General features: G+C 39.8%; 1 pseudogene; it reads left to right on the top strand.

Annotated features, from left to right (window-relative positions):
* Positions 1 to 766: 766 nt before the first annotated feature.
* On the top strand, positions 767 to 6306 carry LOC138852391 (uncharacterized; annotated as a pseudogene).
* Positions 6307 to 7169: the final 863 nt, after the last annotated feature.

Raw genomic sequence — 7169 nt, forward strand, 5'->3', positions numbered from 1 at the left:
ACAGAAACATCACTACAGACGACAGAAATATTACTAAAGAAGGCAGAAACATCAAGCCAGAAGACACAAACATCACTACAGAAGACTGAAACATTACTTCAGAAGAGAGAAACATCACTATAAAATACAAAAACATCACTACAGAATACTGAAACTTCAGAAGACAAAAACATCACTACAGAAGACATAAACATCACTACAGAAGGCAGAGCATCCCTAAAAATAGGACAATCATTGCAGAAGACAGCATTACTATAGAAAAGAGAAGCTTCAGAACAGAAGACAGAAACATTCATTGCAGAAGACAGAAACATCACTACAGAAGACAGGGACATTACTACAGAAGACAGGATCTTCACTACAGAATGCATACACATTATTACAGAAGACAGAAACATCTCTTCAGAAGACAGTAACATCACTGCAGAAGGCAGACAAATCAATACAGAAGAAAGAGCATCACTGGAAAAGACAGAAACATCTCTACAGAAGACAGAAACATCACTGCAGAAGACAGACACATCACTACAGAAGACAGGAGTATCACAACAGAAGACAAGAGCATCACAACAGAAAACAGGAGCATCACTGCAGAAGACAGACACATCACTACAGTAGACAGGAGCATCACTGCAGAAGACAAAAACATCTCTACAGAAGAAAGAAGCATCACTGCAGAAAACAGAAACATCACTACAGAAGACAGGAACATCACTTCAGAAAACAGGAGAATCACTGCAGAAGAAGAAACATCTCTACAGAAGACATGAGCATCACATCAGAAGACAGAAACATCACTGCAGAAGACAGCAGCATCATTATAGAAAACAGAAACATCACTACAGAAGACAGAAACATCACAGTAGAAGCCAGACTCATCACTACAGAAGAAAAAGACACCACAGCAGAAGACAAAACTTTCACTGTAGAAGCCAGAAGTATTACAAAATGCGATATATATAAAGTTAAGACATCCCCAGAGAATACTAGAAGGTTATCTTATTGATCCCCCTCTAGCATCTACACTGTTAGTGATTTTGTAACAGTTTGTCAGAATAAGATCATGTCCAGTTATCCCTTGAAATGATAGAAATATTAATAGTGTTTTAGGATCGCAACTGAATGATAATAAACCAACGCAATAAAATTTGAGATCTTTAATACAGAAAAGTGTCTAGGTGGACATTATTAAAGTAATTTAATATAATTCAGGATATGTAAGCTCCTACACTTCTTCTGGATATTACTTATGTATACATTAATTGCAGTGTTAAACTGTACATAAAGTACTCTAGTGCTGAGTGCACATTTTGTATCAGTACGACTCACAAGTACCGTCTGGTATATAGTTATGATGAGTTATACTCAAATTATAAATATAACAATATGCAAGTGTCGTGTGAGAATATGTGTATGTAGTCAAAAGTGCTCGTTATGTCTCAGTAAGACTAGAATCAACTTAAATAGTGATTGACTAAACGTCCTCTATCTTCTTCACCAACAAAGCAATAAATCAGCTTGCTTGGACAATATGACGAACCATTCACCGAACAGTAATAATGTACAAAGCAGCAACACGGCGTCAGGAACATGGAGACACAATAACGACCCTAACTGTGGACCAACTGCAGATCCTCTATAAAAGGCATTAATCTCCCTTAATATTGAATCCATGTTCAGTATAACCAAATCCCTGACTACGGCAGTGCGTAGATGCCTCAAAGTAAATCAGAGGCTTCAGCTTGGAACGAAGGATGAATGGAGTGTCTCTGCGACACAACTTCAGCAAAACGTCAAAAATAACTAAGTCTGAACAATTCTCTGTGAACAGAGTTACACTGAGTTACAAGAAGTACGTTTCGACTCGCCTACGAAATAATACTCTACCAAAAAACATTCTAAATCACGAACAAACTGCCAGAGACGAAATATCTGGTGAGGTGTGCTTCTCAAGCAAGAAGCAGATCGAGAGGTGCTTCTCAGGCAGGAAGCAGATCTAGAGAGACTCAGTGATGTAGGGAGGGCAGTCTCCAACTTCAGGTGTGATCAAGCGACTAGCCAGTGCTACTCCTGCGACGCCAGCAGGTAAACAAGCAAGTCGGTAGTTGGACAAGCAGATTGCGAGAACGTACAGCCAGTCACCACACTCCAACGGCGAGCAACATCCTACATACAGACAAAGCTAATGAAACATGTCAAATAATTATATAAAGCAAGATATTTTCTGTCTCAGTCAGGCTATGCGACAGAAGCACCACTGCAGAAAAGAAAAGCATCACAGCAGACAGAAGCATCACTGCAGAAATCAGAAACATCATTGCAGTCTTAAGATAGAAGCATCACTGTAGAGGACAGAAGTATCGCTGTAGACGACAGGAGTATCACTGTAGAAGACAGGAACATCGCTACAAAAGACAGAACCATCACTACAGAAACATCATGTTGAAGAGAGAAGCATCACTGCTGAAAAAAGAAGCATCACTGCTGAAGACAGAAGAATCACTGATGAAGACAGAAGCATCACTGCAGAAGACAGGAAAGACAGACTGCAACTTGATGCCAGAACACCAAACAAAGAGAAACAATTAATTAAGGAGACGATGTTGCAGGCAATAAATTCTAAACAGGCAATAAAAGTGACGAAACAGAATATGGAGAACGATTGATGATGATCCTTGGATTGAGAGACACACTCAGATGAAGCCAATACCTACTGGACTGGAGAGGGGAAAATGACGTTTGCCGAGTCCCTCCCCGACACTAAACGAACTCAGTACTTCACCAGACCAACAATAAATAGCAATCTGCTCACTAGTTGTTAATCGTCTTCCTTAAGGAAAATCTTCAATTTAAATACTTATAATATTGAAGACAGACATACGAGTTATGTTTTGACAAATAACCACAAGTATTTAATCATACACTTGGAACTTGAACAGATATTATCATCTGTGGTGCATATTAGCTGCCTAACATCAACGTCATTAGAAATTCTAGGAAGATTTAAAAACTGCCTTCTGGAAACTTGTAAAGGAATCTTTCACTAAATTATGCATTACCTATGTAAATCCTCTCGTAAATGAGGCAACCCGAGCATGGAGCCCTTACCTGGTCAAGCTTTTGCAAAAGCTTCTGGTTTCGAGGTTCGCAACTAGAATAGTCTTGGGGCCAAGGCGTGTGTCCTACACGAAGAGATTAGTGGAAATGAACCGTACGATAGAAGAGGACAAGAAGACTAGGGAGGAGACATTTATATCATACAAGATACTTATGGGAATTGAGATAATTAAGTCGCCATATGCAAAACTAACAAGAGTGTAAACTGTCTGCAGAAAAATGAACAAGAAGGCATATAGAGCAGTGACTGCATTACACAAAATGCCAGAACTGAAGTATGCGGCGCCATCATTGGAGCCTTCATGATCCTCGTCTAATCAAGCATGCAAAGAAAATTGAGGAACTTCGGAGGTTTGCTACATTGGTGGTCTCAAAACTTAGAGAACTGTGATGTAAATATATGCTAAGAGAGAATGCTAGACATGACATCACTAGAGGGGTCCATTAACCAGATGAGACATGAACAAGTCGAATAATAAAATGAGACACATAGTGGGATGGGAGAGAATTTCTAAAAAAAAAAAAAATCGTACAAGAACAGGAACAGCCTAACACGGGAGAGACATCTCCAGGGCAATCGTAAATAAATAAAAATAATAGTGAATTATTAACTTGGGAAAGATATCTTCAGTGATGTTTTGACAGACAAACAAGATGTCAACAGACTGACGTGGATGTGCAGTGTGAATAAAATGAATATGTTGAGTACAGTGTGTGGAAAGTGAGAATGTTGAGTGAGAGAGTCGTGAACATGGGGCTTGCAGTGTGAAGGAAGCGAGTATATAGAGCATGAGAGAACTGAGCGTGTTGAGTACAGTGTGAGGAAAGAGAGTATGTTGAATGAGAAAGAACAAAACATGTGAAATATAGTGTGAGGAAAACATGATGTAGTGTTGTACAGGGAAAGTATGTTGAGTGTGAGAGAAGTGAACATGCTGAGTGAAACAGAAGCAAGCATGTGGAAAGTGATGCAACCGAATGTTACGAACAGAGCAACCATTCAAAGCACTGTCGTACCTGACCATAAAGCAACAATACCAGCGAGGACACATTCAATAAAGCAGTCAAGAACTATAGAGGAATAACACATTCCAGATATTTACTTTCACATGGCGTATATTCCCACCATCAATGTTATTTACAGATATATACAATTTTTACAATAACTTTTAAAGATAAAATAACATGAGTAGTTTAGCGAGAGAATGAGTTCCCTCACAAGCTATAGTTTATGCACCCACTTAGAGAATAGAAACCTCGCAAGTGTTAGTCATCTGAAAGCCAGTGAGGCACTTACCTCCTGGGTGGACCTTAGTTACAAGGTAAGTTAAGGTGAAGCTCTGCCCCTCTCTCTGGCTGATGATTTGTACAAATGGCAGGTTTCCCTGTATGTGAATGGAACTCCATCACTGTAACACCAATAAATAAGTTATGGTGCTTTAAGCTAGGCAAAGGTAGGTGCAAATTTATATTTTTTTCAAACTTAAAAAAATGGAATTAGATCAGTTACTTGAGAATGTTTCCTCTTACTGGCTTTAAGCTTTAATTTCTAATTTTTTCTGGTCTGTTGGCTTTCTCTGATATATAACATGAGAAGAGACTCCCGGAAAAAAACTGCTTTTGAAACACTCTGAACACTGAAGTAAATTGTTTAATAACTTTCACGTTCAATTTATGGGAATTCCTAGCCAGTATCGCTGTCTTAATTGTTTATACATATACACACATACATATATATGCATATGTAAACAGATATGCATATATGGATACACTGATATGTACAGAAACATGCATAAAGATATACATGCATAAACATGTGTGTGAGGGGAAAGTTCAGTAGATAGTAAGGGTGGAAGTATGAATGAATAGTGGTGGTATTCTGTTGGGCAGTCTGCTTGTGCTGTTAAGGTGGGTGCATCGTTTCCCCTATCTCCCCCCCCCTCCCCCCATCCCTTCTGCACACAGTGGGAGGCGACGAGTCTCTCAGACTGGTTATCAGTCACTTGACTTGCGGCTCCCATCAAATCTGTAAGTATTCGTTCCACTCCTGTTTGTTATTATATGTTTGGGTTAAGTTGGCTTTAATTAGAGCTTCGCTCTTGTGTAAGTATGTATACTGCAAATTCTTCCTGTCCTGATTTGGGCTTATGTTTAATCTTCACCATTTCTATTAAAGTCCGTACGCCTATCATTTGAGTAGTGGTGGGCACAGTTCCGCTAATCCTCTAACCACTAATTAGCAGAACAAATTTTTTGATTAGCGGATTTCCACTAGCTTCAGAAACGATTAGCTGACCAATTAGCTACCGCTATATAAAGTTCCGCTTACTTTGAGTCCGACAAAAAAAAAATCATCTGTTGTTAGTAGTCAGAGAGCAATGCCTTTTCAATGGTGCACATGTTCGTTCCTGTCTGTTGTGGGCATTTCTCCAACAGTCAGTCAGGCACACTATTGGCTGACTATGTGTAAATGTGACTTGTCAACGCAGCAGCAGCAGCATCTGAGCAGCAATGTTATATTCTTGCAGTGTCAGCGATCACCGGTGTGAGTTGTCACTTATCGTTATGAACAGGGGAGACGTTTCTGTTCTGCCTGAGTGTGTTGTTGAGGAGTCTGCAGCGGCTGTGGTTGAGCAGAGGCCACTCAGGCTGAGGGCCAGAAGTCGAAGAACCCGAGACCCAACCTGGACGACTATTTTGTCTCCAAGTCAAGGGATATGAAGAATGCCAATATTTTGTACTTCCTGTGTGTCATGTGCCAGCCCAGGGAGACCATCATCAAGGGTCAAGCGGCGAGCCTCTACAACTTGAAGTCGCATGTTAAGAGGAAACACCAAGCGCATGCCATCAAGTTTGAGGAGAGAATCAAGGCAATTTTCTTGTGGCAGCGCCACTAGCAGGAGCAGTAGCCAGTCGTCACAGCTGCCTGCAAAGACAGCACGCCAGACCACCATTGGCGAAGCGTTTGTTGCTGCTGGTACTAGCATACACCAGTCTATGGTGGACACAAAGACTGTGGACCTATTCGTCTGCAACATGGTACCACTGGATGTAGTGGAATCCCCCATCTTTGTCAGTCTGATCAAGACGCTGAACCCCAGTAAGACGTCGATGTTCTGCCGCACCCTGGGCAGGAGGATTCTGGTCAGCCATAAACAGCTGGAGGAGTATTTTATGAGGTATTTATGAGTTATAAACACTTATTAAATTACTACTATAGCGTTTTTTATATTTTCTTAATTTTCGTGGGTATTGCAAGTTTTGACAGTTTAGAAGTACAGTACCTTTCCCAGTGTTGTAAACAAGTAAAACTACCCGAGTACTCTACTTGAATAACTTTTCTCGGTGTTTACTTTTCAAAAAATTATTGATGATGATAACGAGTAACGTATCATTATCAGATTGTAGTGAAGTAAAAGTAATAAGACTTCAGTACTTAAGTAAAATTAATAGTGAGCAATTTCAGTAATTTTTAAAAAGTAAACACCTAAAAAAGCTACTTAAGTACATTACTTAAGTAGTTTTACTTCATTACTTTACAACACTGGTATTTATACTAGAGTATAAGTCTTAATAGTAAAAGTCCAAAAAAACTAAATCGAATCTGAATTCATGTGGAAAAGTTAGTTAGCATTTAGCTTTAGCTTCCGCTAATATTTTTGGCCGTATAGTGGTTTAGCGTTAGTGGAGCTAGTTTTTTAGTAAGCAGGTTAGCAGTTAGAGAAGTTAACTTTTCGGTTAGCTGTGCCCACCACTGCATGTGAGTGATTTCTTAAGTGGTGCGTAACTTAGTATTTCTTTATTTTAGCCTTGATAGCCGGCTCGGGTCATCCAACACAGGCGACATAAGAGGGGCAGCATAGATTTTGAAAAAGATTTGACAGTCAGTCGGACATCTCTACCTACACTGACACCCAATCAACTACACACAATTCCAGTAGCTGTCCCCCAGTTATAACTCCACTAGTATTTCATGGTGGTACTTTACTGGTGATTCAACTGCTTCTAAAGTGTTGTGGTGGTCAGAGGATCACAGTACCTCTGTTCGTCAG

Source organism: Cherax quadricarinatus, chromosome 8, assembly GCF_038502225.1.
Source record: "Cherax quadricarinatus isolate ZL_2023a chromosome 8, ASM3850222v1, whole genome shotgun sequence".
Lineage (NCBI taxonomy): Eukaryota > Metazoa > Arthropoda > Malacostraca > Decapoda > Parastacidae > Cherax > Cherax quadricarinatus.